The sequence below is a fragment of the Falco naumanni genome, chromosome 2, assembly GCF_017639655.2.
Source record: "Falco naumanni isolate bFalNau1 chromosome 2, bFalNau1.pat, whole genome shotgun sequence".
Classification (NCBI taxonomy): Eukaryota; Metazoa; Chordata; class Aves; order Falconiformes; family Falconidae; genus Falco; species Falco naumanni.
The window spans coordinates 38,342,594-38,369,421 of record NC_054055.1 but is presented as its reverse complement, the minus strand read 5'-3'; positions in this window follow the sequence as shown (position 1 = coordinate 38,369,421).

The window sequence follows — 26,828 nt, the reverse complement described above, 5'->3', positions numbered from 1 at the left end:
CTTCCTGCTTATGGAATTTAAGACATGAATAGTGCTGGCTTATGAGGGAAGGAGCTAGCAATTGCTACACACAGGCACATACTTTCCTGCTTGTCTCTGCCAATAAACCCTAATCTTGATTAGTGATACAGCCTGATACTCCAATCCTTCATGTCTCCTGAGTCCAGATTTCCAGCCATGCAGAACTGTGCCATATTTGGAGGTTCAGTGGGGTGTGACAAACAACTCATTTGAGACTAAAGGCAGTATTTGAATTTGGATCTCCTGAGGTAAAAGGCTAGTTCACTTATAATTTATGTTATCTAGCTCACTCATGACAAAGATTTTCTGCACCAGAAACACCTTGACAGGTGTTAGTACAAGGCAGCATAGTTACAATTAACGCAACAGCTTTATTAAATTTGACATTGACATGTGTATTAATAATCCTTGGACCGGCATAAGAAAATAATTCAGCTACATTTTAAAGGTGTAATTATATATGTGCATATTTCTGTTTGGTGTCTTTCACACCCACAGTCAATTTTCCTTGCCTAATGCCTTCTGTCACATTGGTATTATAAAGCAGATGTTTATTATAAATTATACCTCTTTAATACATGAGTATGTAAAGATGCAAAGTGAGTTTATGACTTTCCAAGATTGTGTCTAACAAATTAAACTACATATGAACATCAATTCTACAGATTCATTTACAAATAAGATTACCTGAAGTGCAATATTGTATAACTGAATACTAAAACTCTCGCAGAGAAAGTGTTTTGGAGCAGTTCAAGTACCGAAATGTATCAAGTCTAAAAGAGACAAAATAATCTAAAAACATCCTTGTCATACTCAGTTCTTCCCATTAATACTCCTGCTATCAACCTACTCTGCTCTTACAAAGCTTTACAACTTTAAAAAAGTACCCAAAAGCTGTGATCTTTCAAGCTGTGGTCTTTTACAATATGCTACACATTTCTGTTTGTTTGTAAAGTTAAAAAAGTACAACACAAATAATCTGAAAAAGACTGGGTTTTAAGTGTGTCTTTTCCCATAATTATAAGAAAAATCGTAGTCTCTTCCACTGATGGAGTGAAAATTTTCTGCATTGTTTCTTTTCTTAATATTCTTTTTCACTCTCAGTTGTTTGAATTCCTTCTCATTCTGAAAAAAGGGAAAGGCTTCAGACTGTTGAAATTGTATGGCATGGTAATTTAAAAATTAAAAAATTCTCTGCAGTGATTTTAATTTAGTGTCATAAGATATTTTTATCTGTAAATCTGTTAATTACACTTGGACCCCCTTGCTGAATTGATGGCTTTGAGTCCAGCTACAACATGGTACAGTAGAGTTTAACCTCTTTTATTTTCTCCACAATTAGTGCTTGTAAGTAGCTTAAAGTGAAAACAAATAGATTTGGAAGGTATAATAAGAAGAAAAAGAATGTTTGCAGTTAATTTCAGAAAAAAAGTATCCTCTGAGGATTATTTTTTTTTAAATCTGTCCCTTTCTTTAGGAATAAAATAACATTCCTTGAGTTCATATATTTTGAAACCTGTGAGGACACTAACAGATGTATCATGCAGAACAAACTTGCGGTGCTAGGATGATGTGCCAGATGACCTTTCAGTCTTGAATTAAGGGGAGATTACTACATACTGCTTCTGACCCATTTAATGAAGATGAACTGAGATATCTGAGTACATTCGAGATACCGTTTTACTTTTATCTTTTTTAACTTTAAATTTATGACTTCTTAGTTTTTTTAATTTCAGGTTACATTACATACTGGGGACTCCAATGCTATAATGTCTCCTTAAGTCTTTCTCCCTCGATCTTGTTTTCATTTTGACTGGGATTTATATGATCCTTCAAATGCCAGACAAATGCCTGCACTGAAGGTGTACTATGTCTGGATGCTTATGACTCCCACTAGAGAAAGTGAGACACTACTAGAGTAAAATTGATCTCATCTGAACGTAAGCGTTTAAAACAGGTCAGATGAAATATCTTTAAAATTCCTGTTCCTCTCTATTGACTTTAAGAAGTGACTAGGGTGAATAATAAAAAAGTAGGTGTCTCAATGGTAGTAGTCTAAAAGTAGTATCAGCATCTAAAACTGATGACTCCCCCTTTGTTATCTACTGCCTTGTTTAGTATTAGCTTCCATGAGTGTTGCTGATGAAAGCTCCATGTCTGCCATAGGGAAGGCTGCTCCAGCCACATCTCATTCTGCTTTCCAGAGGCTGGATTTTGTAAAGGAGCTGTGGCACCTCCCTTTTAATAGGGTTCAGGGAGGGATGTCAGTATTGTCTAGTGATAAAGGAAGAGAACAAATCCAGCTTTTATTCTTTTTTTTTTTGATATAGCACATACATTTTGACTAAATAAATTTTGATCAGAATTTATCTTTTTGGCTTTGGCTCTTCACTTGGAAAAAAAAAAAAGAACTTAAATTTTAAACCACTGAACTAAAATTTATGTAAATCTGGAGCAAATATGAGGGGGAGTAAAGAAAACAGTACTCCTTACACTCCTTATTCTTGACAGAGAAAAACGGTTATAAATCATCTTTTAAAAAGAGATTTTATTACATTCTTTAGAAAATGCTCAGCTAGAAGGCTGGAAGTCTAAACAGTGTTCTTTCTGACAGTACTTTTACATGTCTCCATACACCAAATTTCTTTTTCAGGTCTAGCAAAAGTAATCTTTTATTTAAGCTTCCGTTTCTAAACAGTCTTCGTCTTGTGGCTTAGCTATGGGGTCAGGTTATTTTCATCAGGATTCCTAATGCACAGCAATTGTTCATGAAATTATACAGTTAGAAGTTGATTATGCCTTCTATTTTCATTAATGAATGTAAACAACATTGTTTCATTTTAGGATAAAGGTGAGAACCTGTGAAACTTCCCAGTGGAACCAGACAACTGAAACAACAGCAGTCACCAGCACGACATTTGAAATACCAGTGTGGAGGGATTTTCTTGGATGTCATGTTTTTAGGGGGCTGAGAGCTTCTGACAGGGGCAAAAGCTCAAAGAAAGGAGGGGAAATATAGTGTAGCAAGGAAGGAACAGACATGGTTTCAGTAGCTGGGTAACATGAAACAGAGGAAAGGCTGAAAGGTTTATTTTTGAAGCTGAACTTTATCTAACAAGAGCTTGAAGCAGTCAGCAAGGAAACCACCTCACCTGATTCTGGTTGTGTTAAAGGAAACTGTGTTATATACATTTTCTTGTACATAGGCAAGATTGAATCAAACATATCTGATGCCACCTTTGATATATTCCTCCAATTGATTTTCCCCTCCCCCAAACGGTCTAAAATTAGATTAATTGATCAAGTAAAATATTATAATAATACACACTGGAGTATAATACTTGGCATTGGCCCAAGTGCATGGATGAACACAGTTCTTTCCTGCTAAACACTGGCTTTTGCCTTTTTTTCTCTCTCATTTTAGCACTTGAGAGGCCTGTGGGCTGTGCTGTCATTCCACTGTCTACCCACTCACTAGATGCACTGGTGGCAATATATTATTTTCAGGACATAGTGATCCTCCACGTGTGTTTTCTGCACCAAATCTGAGGGATTACATTTGTTCATATTTTTTTCCCTAGCTGTTGTTGTCTTTACTAGATTACTCTTGTATTTCTTATTAGTACAAAACTTTGGACTTCTTCATGGCATACCCTGCTGAGAGCAATAGATGCAAATGCATTGCATGTCAAACCCTTCATTATTGATATATGTGAAAAGCCTCATTAGTAAAAAACAAAACAGAAACACCCACATCCATTTTACTTATCTGTGTCATCAGTGACAGTTAAGAAAGACAAACATGCTTCCTTTCTATTGCTGGCATCATTCAAGCCATAAAGCTTGAAGGAAAGCAAATGCAAATAAATAAACGACACATTGAAATGTTTAACTATGGCTCTAGCCTAATATGTCTGCTGAATATGCCAGCAGTGTGTCCAGGTGGCCAAGAAGGCCAACAGCATTGTGGCTTTTATCAGAAACAATGTGGCCAGCAGGACTAGGGAAGTGATTGTCCCCCTGGACTCGGCACTGGTGAGGCCGCACCTCAAATACTGTGTTCAGTTTTGGGCCCCTCACTTCAAGAGGAACATTGAGGTGCTGCAGTGTGTCCAGAGAAGGGCAACGGAGCTGGTGAAGGGTCTGGAGCACAAGTCTGATGAGAAGTGGCTGAGGGAACTGGAGTTGTTTAGTATGGAGAAGAGTCAGGGGAGACCTTATTGCTTTCTACAACTACCTGAAAGGAGGTTGTAGCAAGGTGGATGTTCTCTTCCAAGTAATGAGTGATAGGAGGAGAGGAAATAGTTTCATTTGTGGCAGGGGTGGTGGGGTGGGTGTCGGGGTAGATTGGTTATTAGGAAAAACTTCTTCACCAAAAAGGTTGCCAAGCATTGGAACAGGCTTCCCAGGGAGGTGGTTGAGTCCCTGTCCCTGGATGTATTTAAAGGTTGTGAACATGTGGCGCTTAGGGATGGTCTAATGGTGGGCTTGGCAACGTTACGTTAACTGTTGGACTTGATGACCTTCAAGGTCTTTTCCAACCTAAATGATTCTATGATTCTATGTATTGCAATATGATTCAGTACTAAATGCCAGGAAGTACTTTGCAACATCTTATTTTTTTCCATAATTTTCAGTGCTCCTTGAGGTCTGAAATCAGAGTATCTGTATTATTTCCATAGGAGCTAAGAGAAATAACCTCGAAAGAAAATTTCTAAGAGAGGGAAGGAATTCTCTGTTTCCTTTTTGATGTAAAACCTGAAAATAACTTGACTAAGATTGAGTCACTGAGAGGTACACATGTGAAACTCTCACAGAGTGTCTTCTGTGTAGTGTGGGTACAAGAGCAGCTTGTATGTTATTAAACCCTTTAATTACTTTGGGTTTTTATTAGTAAAGCACTCTCTACAAACTATTGGGCAAACTGCCACCTGCAACATGAAAAAATGCAACTGGCAAACTGCACAAATATATGTACTATGAGATGAAAGTACTGTGAGTCAAGAACTGTTACCACACTCCCCACAGTCTCATTCTCACTTGTTTCTCTGGTATACATGTGTGGTTGGCTGGCAAGTCACTTGATTACAATGTGGGAAGTGTCTAAGTTCAAAGTTAGACTTGCATTTTTGTTTCCTCTCTGGAGATTTTTTCTTCCCTACCAATCTTTTTCTTGTTTCTACTTTTTATTTTTTGAAACAAAATGTTATAGCTCTTTATTTCAAACAAACTTTTTCATTTCAAATTCTGCTGTACATTTTTCCCCCAGAGGAGTAGAAGATGGCTGAAATAACTTGAGAACAAAGCCAAATATTAAGCTGAATTTTTGTTGTTGGTTTCTCAACTGAATAAAAAAACATCCACAGTTCACACAATCCTACTTGAAAGGCTTTTGTGGTGAGTCTAGAGATGAATATGAATAAGCGTATAGCACATAACTCCATGCAGTAAACACCTAACTTCCCGGATGAAATGTCTGTAGCATTTGGGTTAATGGTAGTTAGCTCGTTGTGCCTGTGTGCTGTCAAGGTCTTCTGAGATCTTGTGTCATGCTTTTAATTTGCTCCACCTGGGTTCATGACTTACTTTCCAGTTATCCTGTCATTTACGTTGCTTTTCTCTGCATAGCTGTTAGTCAGTGAAGCCACTTGTGCCCATCGGGAGGCATATTTATTCTTTTCTTGAAATGTGTCCCATTTTATGCTTCAGCACTTGAAATCTGACATGGTTTCAGTTTATTTCTGCATAAATGTTTTAAGTTGCAGTGGTTTGTTATTTATTTTGTTGCCTCTTGTGTTCTACATGCTAATAGCAAATCAGTTTTTTCTTATAACTTTCTTTTATTTCAATGTTTATTCAGGGTTTGCTATTGTAATAGAGGAGTTAGAGGATGCTAAACTTTTGTTACACTGCGTATTTTATGTACAAATTCTTCAAAGTAAATATTTCTACTATAGTAGCAAAGCCTGGATTTGTAAGGTATGTTTGGAAAAGTAATTCTTGTAACTGCATGTACTGTAAGTAACCTCAGCCTGCTGCTTCAGCTGAGCTAACAGAGGGCAAGAATAGCTGGGCTATAGTTGAAGGACAAATTAGCTTGGGAAATATAGCATGACATTATTCTGAGTCCATATACTGAGAACCAGGGAGATCTGTATTCTATTTATCTGGAAAGCTAAACAAGTAAGATGACAATGCATCAGTGCTACACAGGAAAATAAATAAATAAATAAATAAATAAACTTTTCACAGAGTCCATGCTGGGTAAAATACTGGAAGTAAATGAAAAATTTAAACTGATTACATTTATTTACAATATTTTAGCTTTCACAGTCTCAACTACTTCTAGTATCACCCCCCAATTCTTTTAAATGGATATTGTTGTTTCTTTATTTTTGAGCTTTTCATAGAATTTATTATTGCTGATTACTTTTAGACAGGAAATGCAGCTCCCCTTTAATGATCAAAACTAGTCACATTAAATTAAGCAACAAATAGGAATAAACCTTAGATTAAAAGTATAACAAAAAATATTTTCCTTTAATATCTTTATTGTTTACTTTTGGTGTTCTCTGCCTTTCTAACTTGATTTTAATCTCCTTTCCATGTTTGGTCTGAGCAACATTGTTGTGGTAGAACATGTGCAGACAGCTAGGACTGAACCCTGATAACTGTCCCCTTTTCATGCTTAATAATAACTGGTACTCAGTTTCGATCCATCTTCTACTGAGGCAGTAGAGTTCACTGATTTCAGCAGGTAGTTGGGTCAGGCTGCTAGTTCAGCCACACAGCTACTGATTTATTGTTACTTTTAACTTTTTTTTTTTGTTAGTTACAGCTTAGACTGGACCATCCTAATACATCCTATACTGGATGTGGTAGCTACAGCACATTGCAGCAGTCATGGAAATCTTTTGGCTTGGAAGGGACCTATGGGTATGTCAGGGAGTTGGTGCCTTTGCATTGTGGCAGGTTTGAGTGTTTAATTCCTGTAGTTACTGAGATGGCTCATAGAGTGTCTGAGAATCCTTAACTATTTATCCTTACAGCATTCCTGAGAGCTAGGAAATTGCTTTTGTCACTGTTTTACAGCTAGAGAGCTGAAATGTGGTGTTAACTGGCTTGCCAAGGTCACATAAGAAATCTGCAGTGCAGAAAGGAACTAGCTAGAGCCCTAACTGCTGTGTGATCCTCCCTCTATCAGATACAAAGCAAGAATAAGCTAAAACCTGAATCTCACAGGGAGTCTTTCAGGCTCCTTTGGCAGCATGTTGTACTTCTTACTGTTCTACTAAAAGTTTTTCCTTTACGCTTAACCTAGATGTTCTCTGCTGCAGCATAGGTCCATTAGTTCTTGTTCTGTCCTCATTGACTGAGAATAATTTGTCCCTATCATCTTTACAACAAATCTATGCATTTGCAGACCATGCTTCCCTTCAGTCTTCTTTTCTTTAGTCTGGAGATGGCCAGTTCGCTTAACCTTTTCTCCTAGATCTTATCTTCCAAACTTTTTACCATTTTTGTTGCTCTCCTCTGAACTCTTTCATTTGTCTGACTTTTTGAAAATGTTGTGCCCAAAATTAAACACAGTGACCCGACAGAGGCCTAATCAGTGTGGAGGAAAACAAAAGAATTACTTATCTTGTTTTACATGTGATATGTCTATTAACACTATTCAATATAATATTTGTCTTTGTGACAGATGCTGTTGTGAAATTGTATTTAGTTCTTCATTTACAACAAAGCAAATTTTTTCACGCAGCATTGTCCTTCCCAACACACTATCATTTTCTGTACCCAATAAGCCTGTAAATATGCTTCTTATTCTGCTCATTACTGTTGTTGTTTGTTGCCTCTCACTAACTTGAATTGGAAGAAGCCTTGTCACCTACATGTGGGGAGAGTCCATTATGATTCTGGCGTACTGAAGGACATGTGAGAGACAACAGAGAGGTGAAGTTCGGTGGAATTTGTCAAACCACTGCTGTTCACTAGCATATTACTGAGTTGTGATCTCTGCTTTCTGATCTCAAACCCATTGTCAGGTTCTTCTTTCAAATGTCCCTGCTAAAGAGCTAACAATTCCTTCACTTTTTAACAAAATACATGACTAAGAAGCTTTAATAAATGTGTCTCTGGCCTTTTATGCCTGGCCAGGAGCAGTCCCCCTGCCAAAAGAGGTATGAACAATGGTAACGAAAAGTCAAAATACTGTTGGTTTAGATCAGGGGGGGGTTGTTGGGAAGCTATCATGGGTCACTGGTGGGTACATTGGATTATGCCATCCTACAGTAGCCACTGTGGATTTGTCTGTATTAAATTGCATTTTACTTCTTTCAGCAAAAATCATTTTTTAATGCATCAGGGTCATGTTGTATTGTAGATGTGGCATTCAATAACCACAAAATATTCCAGAAGACACACTCTTTGCCTGTTTTTAATTGCTGTGTTAGTTCAAGTTGTGTCATATGTCTTTGTGCTATTAACCTTTGGTTAGATGTTATACAGCTGCCAGTCCTCAGTCTTCTAAACAGCTATATACTTGTGTGGTTTGCCAGTCCATATCACCCCGGCCTTGAAAGTCGCTGCATGAATTATGTTCCCCCTGGTGACAGCTGGTATACAGAGATTTACATTTTTCAGCATGTAGCCAGTTTTTCATTATTTAGGAATGCTGCTTTATTTACTCAAAATAGGGATCATATAATGTTTCAGTTATTAACCTAAATATGAAAGTACAGCCTGCCCAATGTGGAATGTAAAAATCTTGAGTCCTGTTGTGGTTTAACCCCATCTGGCAGCTAAGCACCACACAGCTGCTTTCTGATTCCTCCCGGTAGGAAGGGGAAGAGAGTCAGAAGAGTAAAAATTAAAAAAAAAAAACAAACTCATGGGTTGAGGTAAAGACAATTTCATAGGTAAAGCAAAAGACACACACACAAGCAAAGCAAAACAAGGAATTCATTCGCTACTTCCCATGGGCAGGCAGGTGTTCAGCCATCCCCAGGAAAGCAGGGCTCCAGCACGCATAGTGGTGATCTGGGAAGACAAATGACGTCATTCCAGATGTTCTCCCCTTCCTTCTTCTTCCTCCAGCTCTATAAGCTGAGCATGATGTCATATGGTATGGAATATCGCCTTGGTCAGCTCGGGTCAGCTGTCCCAGCTTTGTCCCCTCCCAACTCCTTCTGCCCCCCAAGCCTGCTCGCTGGTGGGGTGGGGTTCGAAGCAGAAAAGACCTTGGCTCTGTGTGAGCCCTGATTAGCAATGACAAAAACATCCTTGTATTATCAACACTGTTTCCAACACAAATCCAAAACTTAGCCCCATACCAGGTTTTATGAAGAAAATTAACTCTATCCCATCCAAAAAACGAGCACACCTGTGTTCAGCTACAATAATAATAAAAAAAATCCTTGCTAGATAATAGAAACCTAAGCTCCAAGAGAGCTGCTGAGTAGATGTAAACCAAACCTGTTTGAGTGACATGCTTGCTTCCACTGTTCATGAAAGGCCAGTCTCAGACAGTTTCTAATCACACTGCACTTCAAAACAATGCAGCCTAAGTCAGAGTAAAGGAAGAAAGCAGTTCATTAAGAACTATAAATCGAAACAAACCTCATCGCACTTCAGTTGAATTAGCATTCTTTTTTTCAAGGCTGCTACCTGATGTGTGTCTAGCTGGGCATTCATCAAAAGAGAGTATGTAACTTTGTTAATTATATTCTGGTAATTGCATACTCACCTTTAACATCTGAGAGGAAATAGAGAAGTAATGTTTCCTTTGTCTTGAGTTAAAGTTTGCGTTGTCATCATCTTACACTGTCTCCAGTAATTACCTTGTGTTTTAGTATTTTGCAAACTGTGCAGGCAGTGTGGTTTATTTGTAAAATTGGATCCGGTGTTAAGCTAGAGCATTTGCAGAGATTAGATGATGAGGACCACACAAGGCTGATTTAGATAACATTTTAAGTAATTTATGATGTAAGAAAAAAAGGCCCATAACAGGGCATTGGCTCAGAGCCCCTCACTGGCATTGCACCAGCTTTGCCCTCAGTCCAGTTTGTTCCTTCTTATCCTTATCTTTGGCTTCAGTAAAGAGTACTGTAACCTTCAGTTACCTGGATTGATCAAGGCTGCAGAAAGCAGTGTATCAGTGTTTAAACTGAAGCCCAACAACAAACATATAAGGGCATCTAGATGCTGCAATGCAGCCAGTCCAGGGTTTAAAAGGAGGAAACACAAGGCAAGATGCTGTGCCTGTTTCTTCTGTGTATAATTTACTGTGCAACTTAAACTCTGGACCTGTTTAATGGTCCTAACAGCAGAGTTTCTAGGCCAACAGCTAAATCAGCCACAATGCTCTGCATTTGCAGACAGGCCTTATGATTTACAAAATTTAATAAGCTGCCCCCTCATGATGTTTTATTCAAAGACATAGCTTTTATAATAGTTGCCAAGAAAGTTGTCAAAGGTACGAATACCCATTTTTATAATGAAACTTCAGGGGGGTTTCGTTTTTTTCCATGAAAAAGCATATAAACAGTCTCTAAGTATTGTTAATTCATTAACAATGGATGCATTCTGGAGAGCTCCATTGGCTGGCCATGGTAATACACTAGTGACTTCTCCAACATTGCTCTATGGCAGTGATATTTCTTGGGTAGTAGTGCAGTGAGCTGCTGGCAGCCAAAGGACAGGTGCAGGGAGGAGGGAGGCCTTACATTGTCTCATTTGTAACCTACTTCATTTTAAATGAGGGTTGCGTGAAGCCAAAGTTCCCTGTTTCACCCAAACATGCCTTTTCAATGCTAAATTCCTAATATATTTTTAAGCAAAAAATGTTTTTCTGGTATATTGTTTTCTATTCAAAGCATCATAGGAAATCATATATCCTTTAATTAAAAAGACTGATATACATGAAACACCCAAGGTGACTTTTAAATTTGATAGATTTTGTTTGTACAGGCTACTTAACCATACTTGTCTATTGAGTATGAAGTTTGGAAGAAGTAAAAAAATGTAAATTTTAGGTTCTTACTGAAATTTGGACTTTGTGAAGTTATTCACAGATAATTCTTTAAGAACTGCAATATTTTATGCAGCTGTGAAAATCTTTAAGTAGTTTATCCCCCTGAAAACACTACCAAATTTCATTAGATGAAAACTTAACCTATCATATTTACATACTCAGAGCCCAGCTTCAGAGCTCTTTGCCCTCTCATTCTACCTCCATTTATGTTTCTTTCTCTCAGTTCTTGCCTAACATTTTGGGCACAATTTCCCCAAATTTGCTAGTCAGTACTTACATCCAGGAACAGACTCTCTGTAACAGTGTAATTTCTCAGTGTAATACTTACTAAACTCCACATCAAATACTTGCTACAAGACAATTGGAGTAAAAATACTTTGATGAAATTTTTCTACCCTGTTTGCTTGTAAGACAATTAGATTATTTAATGATTTTTTAGTCTAATAAAGCAGTAGTCGTCTTCTTGGATTTAAACAGTCTGGAAAGTAAGTTACTCCAAATAAACATGTGAATATTGGCAAAATAATGAAGCTATTTAGTATTTGAAATTTAGATTTTAAAAAATGAAAAAGATAATATTTTGCAAGTGGAAATTATTTGTGTTTTGACAAAATCCACATGCTTTATATTCTTACTTTTCATGAACTTGTCACTGAAATCAGGAGTAAGAAAACTCAACACCAATGTAGCATTAAGAAGCAGGCAATCCTTTATTGCAGCACTGGATGTATGGGGGATCATTCCACCTAACATGCATGCCGTATGTTATATTTGAGCAAGATTAGATAGCCTATACATATGTTTATGCATTACATTTCTTGGAAGAGTCATACATATTCATTCATTTCCCAAGAATAGTTGGTACTGTGTTAATTAAGCATCACACATGCTCCTTACAGGTATTTAAGAAAACTTCTGGGGGTCTCCAACAATAGTTGACCTAGTTACAGCTGACTGAGAACTGAACCTCCATTACCTTTTCGTATATGAACTTGTCTTGACCACAGTTTAACTTCTTTTAGCAAGTTTGGTTTCAGATCTGGCTTCAAAAGAAGATCTTTTGGTTTAGTTCCTGTTTGGAAATGTTGATTAACCTTTCCTTAACAATATAATGTTTCACAACTACTGTTTCATGGTAATATCCATTATACTGAAATGAACAATACATGGTGACAAAATCACTACTGTTTATCTTTGTGTTGCTCAGTGTAGTTATTACCCTAGCTTGTATTGCCTGTGTATCATGTACCAGAGAAAAGTGAGAACAGTCATGTCCCTCCGATTTGCTCTTAAAATGTAAAAAAGTCTGATTGTCCACCTGAACCTGAGAAAGTACAGGAAAATACCATTTGCTTCTCCAACAACTCCAAGTCAGGAAACTCATGGAGGTAACCCAGACCCACTGGTCTTCCGTTGCAGGGTGCTATTCCTGTTGAGGATACTTGTATTTTGGTGTCTGACATTGTTTAAAACTTAATCACTCTTCCTCTTTAAGGCAGCTTTCCTAGTGCAAAAATAGCCAGTCATTCCAAGTCTTTAAATCAGTTTGCTTCCTCTGTCCTGTTTCCTGTCTTCCATTGTTCCATCCCTTATCCCCACACCCACCTCCTCCAGTTTTCCCCATTACATGAATCACTTTCATGTAAATGATTCCTACTGTTTTTCACTCAGCCTAACCCTGAGGGAATATTAGCCCTATTAGAAATGTTCATAGTTTACAGAGCTGTTTGGGAAGAATGGCTTGAATGTGGTGATAAATACGAGAAAATAGGTATGTTTTTACCACTAACTGCCTACGGTATTTTATTTCCATTGCAGGGAATTTTCATGGATGTATGGCAAAACAAATTGCAATCACTGGCTTTTTTTCCACTCTAGTTATGTATTTCAAATCATAAGTGGCATTATTATTGTCATTGTTGTTATTATAGCTATTACTATTATTAGGGAAAACAACTTAATATTTTTCTATGGAATTTGAGTAACAAAGCAAAAGTATTTTATTTCTGTTGTTGAACTCCTCCCCTTTTATGTTACTGTTTTACTTTTCATAATTATAAATATACAATATACAGCTTTTAAGGTCAAGCAGAAAGGAAGATTTTATTTTTCAAATGTCTGCCAAAAAAAAACACATGGAGAGAAGACAGTACTAGCATAATTTAATGTTCTTTTGCTTGGTGAAAAATGTTCTTTGGACACTAAGTCATGACATGTACTTTAAGTAAAGCTTTTCTGAGGTGCTTTATCTTACACTGTATGGCTTTGCTTCTCTTACACTAGTATTCAGTTTCCTTATTGTTCGAGGCTACAAATATGTCACAGAAGGCTCATAAGTGTTATTTATTCTTCTGGCTTTCAGGGCTCATTGTGATAAGAATGAGCAGTTGCCACTTTGCAGATGGCAGGAGAACCAGTTCCAGGTTTCGGTGAACCTAGAGGTCATCGATGACTGTGCTGGAACACAGCTAGCCAGTGATTAAGCAGCAGGTTTGACAGGCATAGCTATGGTTAGATCTGTGGGTTTGACACATGTCCTTTTCCAGCAGGGGCTGCTGCAGAGCAGTAGTAATCACAGGTTCCCAAGGGAATTGAAAATTACTTTCAATTCCCTCCTCCCCCCCCCCCCCCCAGTTACATTTGACACAAACATATCATGAAGCTGTTGGTTCTGTTGAGTCCGAAAAAGGAGAAAGTCACTGAAGAAAATTAAATCTGGACTGAGACAATATAAATGCTCTTGGATTCTTCCGTAAAATATGCATAAACTGTACTGGAATTACCTCCTTCGAAAGGGAAGGCATGCAAATGTAAGATGTAGAAACATAAACATATATACATATATACATGTATATATGTATTTATACTATAAACATATATACATATGTACATGTATATATACGTATAAACATATGCAAAACAGCATATCTGAAAGGAAGCAAAATGTTATAAAGAAAGCCAGCTTTAAGCTTAGTATGAAAACTCCCATGGTAACCATAACCTGTGTAGTGTGCAGGGTTTAATGCCCTAACCACATCATCTGGCCAACACAATGTGAACCTCAGGGATCCAGCGGCAATCAAAAGTATTCTGAAGTTGAAATACTATCAGATAATGGAAGAGTCCATAAAGGCATGAAGATTATAAAGAGAGACATCTTTTCAGGCTAGATTATATGTACAATTCTAGGCACAAAGTCATGGAAACATAGAATCATAGAGTGGTTTGGGTTGGAAAGATCACCTAGTTCTAACCCCCCTACCATGGCCAGGGACACATTTTACTAGACCAGGTTGCTCAAAGTCCCACCCAGCCTGGCCTGGAACACTGCCAGGGACCAGGACATCCGCAGCCTCTCTGGGCAACCTGATCCAATGGCTCACCACCTTCATAGTGAAGAATTTCTTCCTTATCTCTAATCTAAATCTACTCTCAAGTCCACTCAGTGGGTTAGATATATGCTTTTTCCCAGGTTACTGGAAGTTACAAGGTATACGGTTTCTCCCTGTTAGACTTGATTAAGAACTCTTTCTTCTCAGATAAGGATTTTAGGGTTAGATTACCATATCCGAGTTAGCCTCTGTAAATTGCCTTTGTAAAAGTAAACGCCTCCCGAGAGGAATTCACCTCATCCTAAAGGAGACATTTAGGGTAGGTCAGGTGAATTACATCTGGAGACTTTTTCTCACCTTTAATGGTGAAGAAATCTGGCTAAGATTTCAGTGTTTACATTCTGTATGTTATGACGATATTCATCCCAATCCTTGTGTCTCATACAGGCTTACATCACCAGAGCTGCAATGTTGTTGCCTAGTATTTTGTTATAAATAACACATCTTAAAGGATTTTATGGGATCTCAAAAAAAATATTTCTGCTGTCTGCTTATACTGCAGGTTTCACATATAGCAGCTTGGTTACATTGCCAGTGTTTTGCTTACTGAAAAAAAATAATTATGTGATTATATTGCTCCATATTGCTACTTGTCTTCTGAAAGAAAGTAATGGATTGTGGTGCCAAAGGACCTACCTACTAATATAGAAAATTGTGAGATATCACCACCACACAAATGGTAGTACAAGCACAAACTCAAATTAATATTAAAAAAAATAGCTTGTGAGGTAAAGAAGGCTTGCACTTTTCTGTTGAGACACAATGGTATGCTAGCTTTCTGTAAGAAATAGGATTTTCCTTGAATTGACCATACCAAATGCATTTATCCTTGAATAAATAAAAAAAAGGTAAGAAAACTTCATGTTTTCAGAGCTGAATGAGAACTCCGTGCAGGCAAACTTGTAACAGAAACACATATGGTATACACAGAAATTGAAGCACAAGGCATCAGCTTAGATATGATAAATATAAGTAAGTAAATGGAAGTGAAGTGTTACATTTGTCTTTGTAGAACTACTTTTCTGTGTATTGTTGCTCAGGCTTACGATATCCAGACTTACCTGTCACCTAATTTCACTAACTTCAGTTCTTTCAACAACTTGTTCAAAAAAATGTTGCTACTAATCTGTAATGAATATAATACATCTTTTCCCGTTCAAGCTGGGCCAAATGCAGGTTTCATACTACTAATGATATTTCCAGTTATATTTCTTACATTGTTCTCACCTATTATTTTTTGATGAATCACATTTTTATTGAAATAAAAATAGGTTCTTTCTTTAATTACTGCATAAGTTGGTTTTTTTTTTCGTGTTTCAGGTTGCAAAAATTCCACGTGTACTACATGTACAATTGTGCTTGGAAAACTAAAGGGCTTGGTTCTGATATCTAATTGACTTTTATCCTCCTAGAAAGTGTCAGCCTTATCCCTTTTCCTAGTCATGGGGCTGCTGGCTACAGTTTGTAAGGGAAGATCCGACTATCTGGAGTACCTGCCTGTCTAATCAAGAAAAGCGTCAGGGTTTTTTTAACCAAATGTTACTTCAATCTAAAGTGACTTCAGTGTATTAATTAATTGCAAATAAAAGTTTGTGTGGAAGTATGCGATTGTACATTACTTTTAGGTTTACTTTTGAAATGTAGATACTGTGGGTAGATGAAATGTATGTGCTGAAAAAGAGAATTTCCTGAATAGTATGTGGTTCAGTGCCTGTGGATTTCGCTTGAACTGTGGAACAGTCAGCTGCAGACCTCTGATTTAGGTCTATTGCCAGACTTAGTTTCTCAGTTTCTCCTGTGAAGATTGTTTGAGTGAATAACAAAGTGTTCAGGGAACCAGACTGGTGTAGATTTCACTCTCTGACTTTAGGCACTTGATCAAAATGTCTACACTATCAATTTCTTATTTAATGGTCCTTTTTTTCATAATGTTTCCATTGTGACATAAAGATCTCCAACAGAATATTCAGTTCCTTTAAAGCCCAAATTTCTTTCTGGAGATCGTCTGCTCATTATTGAGTAGATAGGTAGGATGGATTTGTGTTTACATATATAAAAGTTGAACATATTCGTGAAGTGTACAACGGGATATCAGAAGATTGCCTATTCTGTGATATTTTTTTAAGACCCAATTTTTTTCTAAAGCACAGAAAAAGTAAATAGTTGAACATCAGCATTTTTCATAAAAACTTATTTTTTAGACTTCTCAACTATTTATGTTGAATTGTGTACTGTTATTTAGTTTCCTAGCCATCTATACAAGATTGGAAGCAATGAAAAGCACAATTTCTGATACCTTTTTTATTCTAGTATATGAAAAAAAGCTTTTTAAAGAGAGGTCATCGTTTATTTGCCAGAATAATACACCAGAAAAGTAGCCAGATTTCAGAGAGTGCAGCAGTGAATGTGCTGAGCTTTAGGAAAAAAAAATAAATCTGTACATAATGCAGCTCTGGACAAAAAAAAATTATAATGAGAGTCACACACTCACATAAAAATATAGCTTGTAATATATTACAGTAGAGACTTCACAAGTCTGAATGAAGCCTGCACTAGTTAGATCAATGTTTGTTTTGATGTTAGTTTTGCCAGTGAATTCAGCAGGATGTGGATTGTACCCATCATCTTGTGTTATACTTGAATCAAAAGAATTCATTTTTAATGCTTGATGCCACAGAACTTTTCAGTCAATGGGATATAGAGATCTTCCAGCACAGCACTTACAAATCTTTAGTAAAGGTGGTGGGTAAACATACCTTTTTCATACATTAGATACACAATTTTAAGTCATCTGGACGTTATCTTCCTTGAAGGAGGTTCCTGAAAAAAATGAGGATGCAAAGTTATGTTAAAAAAGATCAAAATGTCCCTGAGAATTAAACTCAAGATCCTTAGAGTGGCAGACTAGAAAGTGAAAGAGATGCTGTCACTCTGCTTTTATCTCTTTGATCCCATGTTCAAGACTAGCATAGGCCTGCAGCGGTGCTTAAACTGTTAACACTGTTACAAGAGCAGCTATTGACTTTGGCATTATTGAGAACCTAATACCATTTATTGAAGTCAGGTTTTACTGATTTTTAACACTGACAAGATTTCTGTAAGGGCAGATATAGTGAAGGTTTCATTTGTAATTCTCAGGACCTTTTCCTAATTCTCAAAAAAAAAACAACCAAAAAAAAATCCAACAAAAAATGAAACTTAAAACCTCACCCTACAACTATGCAAAGAGTGTATGTGGCAGTTTATAACAGACATGACAGAGAACTGGAAAAAGCACAGACGAATAATGCTAATTCATCTTCTGATGCATGGAGATATTCTTAATATCACCCTGCCTACAAATGTGTATTTTAAAAGATAATATTTTATTTTACAGATTCCTAGATTTTATGTTTTGCAAAACTCATTAAAAAGAAAAGGGATTGATTACTAAATATATAGATTGGTCATTTCAAAGAGCTACTTTGGTCTCTGTTCTGTGATTATAAATTATGTCTATGATGGTTTCTAGGTCAGCTTCAAGTCAGTAGTAATACTCAAGTGTTTATACGAATGCGTATCTTAAATTCAGCAGAAACAAGCTTCCAGATTTTGAGTTGCAGGTTTTACTCCTTAACTGAAATTAACTTGAGTTTAACACATCATGGTGAAGTGGTGTTGCCAAGGAAAAATGAGGCATCAGAGTAACACATGCTGGAGCCAAGTTTTGCCTCATACAGGGCTGGATTCCCAAGCCATGTGGGGAAACCCAGACAAATTTCGGAGTTCTTTTCCTAACCTTGCCCTAGTTTGAAATGAAATTACAACTTAGTGTTTGTGAGCTGAAAGTAGAGAAGAAGCATGAGGTACTTTCCTGCCACATTTTTCTGTGAATTGTCTGTGATCAGCTTTCAATGTTATGCATCCTAAGTATCCCTGCTTAAGAAGCAGCAAAGCAGAAGTCGCTCCCTTTCAGAGGTACAGCTTTCCAAATTGTGGTTATACCTCTGCTTATAGCGCATTGGAGAGGGAAGCCAGTGACTTGGTTTTTGACATATAAGAAGTACCACATACAACCTGAATGGCTTAATGTCTGGTAGCTATGAGAGGTTCTGTGAGACATGAACAATCCTTTAAAAGATACGTTTTTGACTAATTTTCTGCTCGGTATGGGATTTATAATTTATTTTCTGTGTTTCATATCATTAGAATATAAAAATGCAGGTAAAAGTTGGAATAGCACGAGCTTGACTGAAACAATGAAAACTTCTGAAATTTTGTCATGTGTCTCAAGTATTTCCTCTTTTTCATCAAGTTTAGCATGGGAAAACATATATTCTGAGGATAGTGCACTTTTTAATATCTATTTCTCCATGTAACAGCAAAAGCAAAAGTAGCATAAGCTGCAGTCTGCGCAGATACACACACACAGAGGTGCATATATATTCCACTCTGTAGTATGTACATGTGTACTGTAGAAAGCAGAACTGAAAATCACCAGTCACTTAAAATGTCATAGTCTGGAGTATGCCTGAGTTGTGCTGTCATTATGGGAAATGAATTCAAATAATAGGTGCCATTACTGTAGCACAAAACTGTTAGTTAAAGTTCACAGTGCTTGACTAGGTCATTTAAACTTTTATTAGGGAAAAAAATGAATTTTTGAGTGTTTTTTCCTCTTTAATTTAAGTAGGGGCTCAAAGTTTAACCAAAAGCATCTAGAAATAAGTTCTCCTGCCATCTTCCTGGTTCATCTTCCAAAGAACAGAAGGCAAAACTCCCTGTGCATGAGGCTAACTAGTATCACGGGGGTGTCAAATTTGACTTGAGGTGGATTGACGTGTCATTATTCCTCTCATTCTTGCTTCTTTTTTAATGATCTGCACCTGAGCTCTCGTGTGTATTTTGTGACACTTATTAGCAATCTACAGGTCTGAGAAAACTGTTGTTTATCCATCTTTCACCTGTGAAAGTGTTAACAGGACGAGACATGCAGCAGTGTCTGGTGCCAGCTGAAGGTCATGGATAGAGTGAAGAAGTGTCTGACATCTGTCTCTCGCGGTGGGCATTGCACCGTGTTTCACTGAAAGCAGCAGGCTGAGCGATCTCACACCATTAATATCAATGGGACCTTGAGTGTATGCTACCTGCATTCCTTCCTCGGTTCCAGGAGTGGAAGTGTGGAGCCATTAGCACACCTCGTTCACATCCTAGGTAAGAATGCTGAAATAGTTCCACATGGCAGATGAACAAAAGAAGTCATTAGGCTTATTCTTGTCCACATGCACTCAAGTGCCTGATGGCAACTGCCCCTGCTGTTTTAAATCAGGACTGAGAGACTCAAGGCTACTGATTTACTGAATTTCAATCAACCCAGATTCATCTTTACTTCCTCTTATTTTTCTTTTGTGAGGAGATGCTTCAGAGCAACTAAGTCTCATTGACTACAAGTTACTTTGATTTCCAACCCTGCAGTATCTTCACAATAGGTTAGTATTAATGTCATTGGTATTTTTGAAAATTGGCATAATTTTTCAGTTAGAAGGTTTTTTAGGATGAAATAGATGCCTCACATGCAATGCAGTTCTAAATAAACTCTCCTCCCCATCTTTGTGTCTGAGTGAATGGCTATGAGTAAAAATACGCACCACTTTGTGAATATTCATGTGTGTGTGTGAATTACCTATGGAGACAGATGTAAACCAAAATAACATGCAAATATCGTATAACTATATCTTTATGTGTATATATATATATATAAGTGAACAGAAATTGGTCTGTTCTTGAAATACACCTAGAACAGTTTTGCAGGGGTACATACAAGTGATATTTCCTTTCCCTTTCTGTCTCTTCCCCTTCCCTTTCCCCTTCACTATACCCTTACTCTTATCCTCCCTGCACCCTCCCCTCTCTTTCCCATTCCACCTCCCCTGCCCTTCCTCCCTCCTTCCCTCTCCTCCTCTCCACTCCCCCTGTAACTCTCAGTCTCCGTTCCCTCTTCCCATGTCCCTTTACCCTCCCCTTCTCCTTTTCTTTGCTCATTCTATCCCTCCTTTTTTTTTTTTTTTTTTTTTTCTGTGTAGTGGCTTGCTTTCTTTTTTCTGATAGCAACAAAAAATGATTTTGCAAATCATTCAGACACTTCAGCCCATGCTGGGCTGTCACAGCCACTAACAACTCAAGAAACCTTTCCATTTCTTGTACAGCACAAGAAATGATGCCGTTCAGCAGACAGACAGTGCAAGCAAGGTGTTCAGTGCTTTCAATTTTTATTTAAGGCAATGGGGAGCATATTGCTGGAGGTACTAAGAACAGGCTTACTTTCTGAAGGAGCCAAATTTGTCTCTGGATAGAAAACTATCAGTCCCAATAGTCAGTAGAAACAGCTCTCCTGATCTCCCTCTACCTTTTATTCTGAATTTTAAGTATGTTTTGTGACTGATTTAACAACTTCACTCTTAAACTTATTAGTGTAAGACCCTCACCCAGGACCCACTGAAAATGGCAGGAAGACATCAATGAATTTAAGTAGACTTTAGTTCTGATGCTAACAAATGTCCCACTGGCTTAGCCTTTCATAAGTCAGACAAATGAAAAATAATGCTAAGCATTTATATAAAAAATAAATACCAGCTGTTTTCTGAGGTCTTTTTCTCAGCAGTTCCCATTGATGCAGGCTATAGCAGGCTTTGGAATATGACATTATTTTATTGGCTTGTTCCTTTTGAAACAAACTCCAAATCATTGTTTTGATTTGTTTTGTTTTGTGGGCTCATGGGTGTTTAAAAAGAACTCCCAACGTCTTGCAAGTTACAATTGTACTTGTAAGTACAGTAGTGGGCAATAAATAACGAAGATTAAGCATTCTGTAGCCAGGTTACAGTGGAACAACAACAACAAAAAAGAGCCTGCTGCATTTTTCTAAACAAACAAAAAAGCATAATTGGAAAAAATAATTTTTATGTTCTTTTACATTAGATGGGGCCACTGAGTGAAACATTCACTGATGAATTACTCTTCTAATCTGTGGAGGAAAAACAACTACTGGTGAATTAAAGAGTCCTGGAACAGAGCCATGAGAACTAAATGGCTAAAAATGAAAACAGGCAAACATTTGAAGAGTATTCTACAGAACACAGATCTTTCAACACCTCCCCCTTTTCCATGGCTAATTCATTGTCATGGAAACTGAATTTATCAAAATGTTCTTGTTCACTCCTAGTGACCCAGTGAGTCGACTTACAGAGCTGGTGAAAGGTAACTCAGGCTGAAGCAATTTTTACAAATGATATGCAGCAGTTCATAAACTGGTAAATTTTGAATGGTACCATTGTGCTTCCTGAATAGTTTCCCTTAGTCTCAATAGACTCTTTTTGTCTGCAAGCTAGAGGTGTCTGAAACCCTTACTAATAAGTTAGCATGGGAGGCATGTATGAATTTAGCTCCTTTCTTCCCCTCTGCTCCCCTTTAATTTGTTTTTCTTTTTACCTTGTGAATTTATGCTAAAATCCTGTTATGTCTTTTATTTACTTCATGCATTCTCCACAGCATTTTCCTTTCCTGATCTGTAGCCTAAGGATGCAAAAATCCTTCATCACCTCAACACAAACATCTCTTCTTATCTGTTGCTGAAGGTAGGTGTTGACTATCAGGTGTAATACACAATGACTACTGTATGCAGCAGGCTTTGCCAAATCCAAAATAACCCTGGAACTCTAAGTGCTTTCATCCTGTCTCAGAAGGTGGGGTTGCTTGTATTTCTTCATTGTACAGGAAAATTGTCATATAATTATTTTGAAGCTTTTTCAGCTTCCATGTCACTGCCAAATTCCATCAAGGTTGATTTTTACTTTATTTTATGTTAGCAATTAGTGACTTGTTGTCATGGAAACCATACTTCACATGATTCTTGAACTTAAATGGCTGAATGTGATCATACAGCAGCCTTTCCTTCTCTAGCCTTAGTAGTTAGTCTTGCTTTTTGTGTGTGTGTTTCAACTTGATTACAGAATCATGTAAAGTATCTATAAACACACAAAATAATAGCAGAAGGCTACATCAATTAAAATGGAGTATTCAATAATTCATTCTTTAATTAAAGCTCATCCTTTTCCTATTGCTGTAACCTTTCAAGTGTTAAAGCAGACATAAGAGCTAATAATTAGTATGAAATATATTTCTTAATTAGCAGTTTGTGAAACAAGAATGAAGGAAAACAAAAAATGAGGATTTTAAATACTTTTGCTTTTATGCTTAATGCAAAAAATGAAAACAAAAACACTTTAGAGAAAATATTTTCTAGGGCATAAGTCTGTATCTGAGGTCATAGATGGTATAATTTTTTGTACACAGAAAGGAATGTATTCAGTTCAGCTTTTTGTTGGCAACAGATGAAATTAATCGGGACATAAGAGTAAAAGGATATGTCCCAGAACACTGTAAATAACAGACACATTTGAATATCTTAAAAATTTATTTCAGAGGCTACATTTCTCAACAGCAATCACACCGAAAGTTTAGTACATTGCATTTGTTTTCATGTGAGTAATGTCTTCACCATTTAGAAATGCTCCAGAAATACTTCTGCATCATAAAGATCTGTTTCCATTGAAGATGTTTTAGATAATATTGTTATGATAGTAGTGGCAGAGTAAGCTGAAACAGACCGATACATGGAGTCCTTTATTCCCGAGTAAGATACTTCTTTGGGTTTGGTTAATCCACTTCCAAACTATCTGGAGATTTTTATTTATATGTATGTGTGTGTATGTATAGGAACATGTGTGTGTATATATATACACGCACACTTTATTTAGAAAAACAGTTCTACATGCAAGAGTTATACAGATAAGAATACAATATTTTAAATTCACAGCTTCTGCCATTTTAATTTCATTGTCTAGATAAATGGTTCATGTGGTTGTATGTTCATGTCTCTTCTGATTCTTGGAAAATGCTGAATGGCCTGTAATCAATAAGAGTTCAAGGTACTTGAATCTCAGGAAATTATAAGAATCAGCCCTGGGCATGTGAAATTATAAGTTTCACTCTAATGAATGTGAACTGATAGATACAAAGATTTTTGGAGACTTTCCTGGTGCTTGAAGCATAAGAAGACAGCCTTGAAAGGACACTGCACTTTTTACTAAACTTTCCAAAAGTCTGTTTGGATTATTAGAATTAAAGTAAAATATTGGTTAATGTAGCTATCAGAGACAAATGTGGTTCAAAGGCACAATAAGAAAAATTCTTCCCTGAGGTAACACAGCTGAATTCAGTGTTATTTTCCCCTCTATCTCCTCCCACATATTGGAGACTCATTAAGTGGACTCATTAGCTTTACACAGTAAAGATAGCTGTTTGCTTTCAGTGATGCAAAAGCAAATACAGTATGACTTCAGCATGCATTTCTGTGTTCAGAGGCTGCCTACAAAGAAGCAATTTTGAAGCATTTCAAAGTGAAAAGTATTCACTTATTCAGCATGCTGTATTAACATCAAGCATTTGATTGAATACATATTAAAAAAAAGGGGAAGGGGGGAAAAAAACAGAGGTAAAATTGTCAATTTCTTATACTTGTGGTAGTAAATATATCTGCCAGAAGGTCACATAGTTTTGAAATGTAATGTATTTCCTGGATCTTTTTATTAACTATTAAGGGAAAGGGTACATACTTCACTATCTGTGTATGTTTCTGTGCTCACTCAGATCCTAGGAAATCAAAGCAATTATTCTGAAAACCATGCTGAAAGCAGTGTGAGGCCAGAATTTGCCTCGTATTAAGATACACTGAATTCCACATTATCAGACTAAGGATGGAATTTCCTGGTAAATTATGAATTTGGGCTTTACTCTGTTTTTGAACTGTTCCCCCTTGTTAATGTGTCAGGTTACTCCTGGTTCTTATTTCTTTAGAATTGCTTTAAATGTATTTTTACAATGCTAACTTCTAAAATTTCTTAGGAGTACAGCCTATACTTAAAACCTCTAAAATCACAAATCTAGTATCAATAATTGCATTAGCTCTGTTGTAGCTATAACACATATAGAATCTTTCATGAACACTTCCACTACATGTTGGTATACTTTTCATTGGTTTGAAGAGTTGTGTTAAACTAACACTTTTTACTAATTGTACTCTGTATTTCTTTTCACAAATATGTGGAATTTTACCTTTTGTCTCATTAAAAATGCAGAGAATGAAAAGGAGCAACTTCCTAATTCAAGTTTATAATGGAGTGAAAAATTTGACCTTGCACATGTATTCCCCGGAAGTATTGCTCTTATTACAATGATTTTAAAGAAAATATGAAAATAAAACTGCGGAATAGTATTCTTCTATATGCACAGTTAAGCAAACAAAGACTCCTTAGAATCAGATGTAAGTGAATTTCAAAATAAGAAGCTATAAACCAGCTGATTTTTTTCATTGTGTGGGATTTCTTTGGGTTATTATTTCAGTCTTGTAATCTGTTTAACGTTTTTGTACTTGGAAAGACAATAGAATATGGCAGGTTCTTTGACAGTTTGCTAACATAAATTAACCTCATTTATGGGAAAACTGACTGTGTGTGAACATTTACTTTCTCAGTGCTTTGTAAGACAGTCTCTAAATTGCTGGCTTCCTGGGATATCTGCTGAGTAGTAACACTTACGATATAGCATGTATCTTATGATAGGCTTGCATATAGATGACCTTATCATATTTGTAGGAGAAAAGAAATAAAAAAGACATGCCTGATACCTTTTTTCAAGTTAATCAAAATTCTCAGCATTGCACCCATAAAAGACTACTGTTTTGCATAGGATTTTGTTGGGGTAGCAGAGAGAGGTATTTGGCCATGGTTTGTTCTTTAATTCATAAAGAAACCATGCAAACCAAGATTAATAGCAAGTATTTCATGACAGCAATTTATCACATAGAAATAATATTAGCCTAAGCGAAATGCTTAGGATTATATTTGTTTATTTCTGTTTAGTCTGACAAATGATTGTTTTCTAGGAACAAGGAGAACACAGGAAAATGGCATCAGCATAATACCCTCACAAAATGATGGCAACCAAAATAACTATTAGACTTTTCTTATTTTGCTAAATTTAACATTGATTGTGGCTAATTTAAGTAGATCTTAAACTAAAAGAATTCTAAGCCACATTATTTGTAAAGTCCACTGGTGTTTATTTTTATTTCGTAGATATTCCTCATCATTGTCACCTAACTTATATACTACCTCTTAGCTTTACAAATAAATTCACAAGTGAAAGAGTCTGAGGGTCCTGTCTATCCACCTTCTAAAAACATGTGTATTTCACCTTTCAGTGTTCTACTGTTAGATTTGTCACATAACTAAACAACAGAAGAAAATGCAGACTTACACAACGCCCCACGTTGCCTCATAAATAGTTATTTTGTTGTGTAGAACTTCTGGTGTTAAGGAAGGACCAAAAAAGTTTCGGGGGGGTGGGGGTGGGGGGGGGGGGGGGGGAGGGGGGATGGGGAGGGGGACACACATGGGACAACAATAGAGGGAGAGACGAATGGCATTTTCTAGTCTGAGTTCTGCAATTAAAAAAAGCTCTGTCTTTAAAAAGAGATATTTGTGTTGTGAACCTAATAAATAAATAAATAAAAGGCTGACGACTTCTTTACTACTCTAAGCCTGGACTGAAAATTTTCACTTTAGGCTACTTTTTCTGAGAGTCTTTGCTATCAATTGTATTTGTTCTGGATGACCTACATTTATGGTGGTAAAACCTTTAATGTGTAATCATATCATCATATTTTCTGTACATGCCACATATGTTAGGAATAAACTATTTTAGGTGCGTTTCAAAGCCTTAAAGTATGTTTATGGATTATCTCTTGTACTGTTAATATAAAGTTAGATCCCTTGGTTACTGTAGGTCCAATTGTGTGCACGTTTCAGAGGGAGCCTTTGAAACCTCTAAATATAGCTTAAAAGAGTTTCTCTATATCTAAAATGTCATGACATTAACACCCAGTATCTTGGGATACTCCAAAGTTAGAAACTGGGAAACTGATCCTTTCCAGTAGCATAAAGCTCCCATTTCTAGCCTCTCAAGTCTTCAAAGAAATGGACTTACTTTCTGACATTTTAGACATAAAAAAGGTTTTGTGAGTCTTGCTCATCCTGTATATTAGGAATTTATATTTTCTGAGGAAAATTTACTGATTTGAAAAGAGAAAGAAGCAATGCCTCCTTGTTGTATTTGATTTAAAATAATAATGAAAAGATCTCTACTGGTTCTTTACATGTATTCTGTAGTTCTGATTTTTATAGGAGGAGATCTAGGTCATAAAAGCTGTGCTAATTAATCAAAAATATATAAAAAATTCTTATATTCAGGTTCATATTTATAAAAAGTGGATGTACTTACCTAGT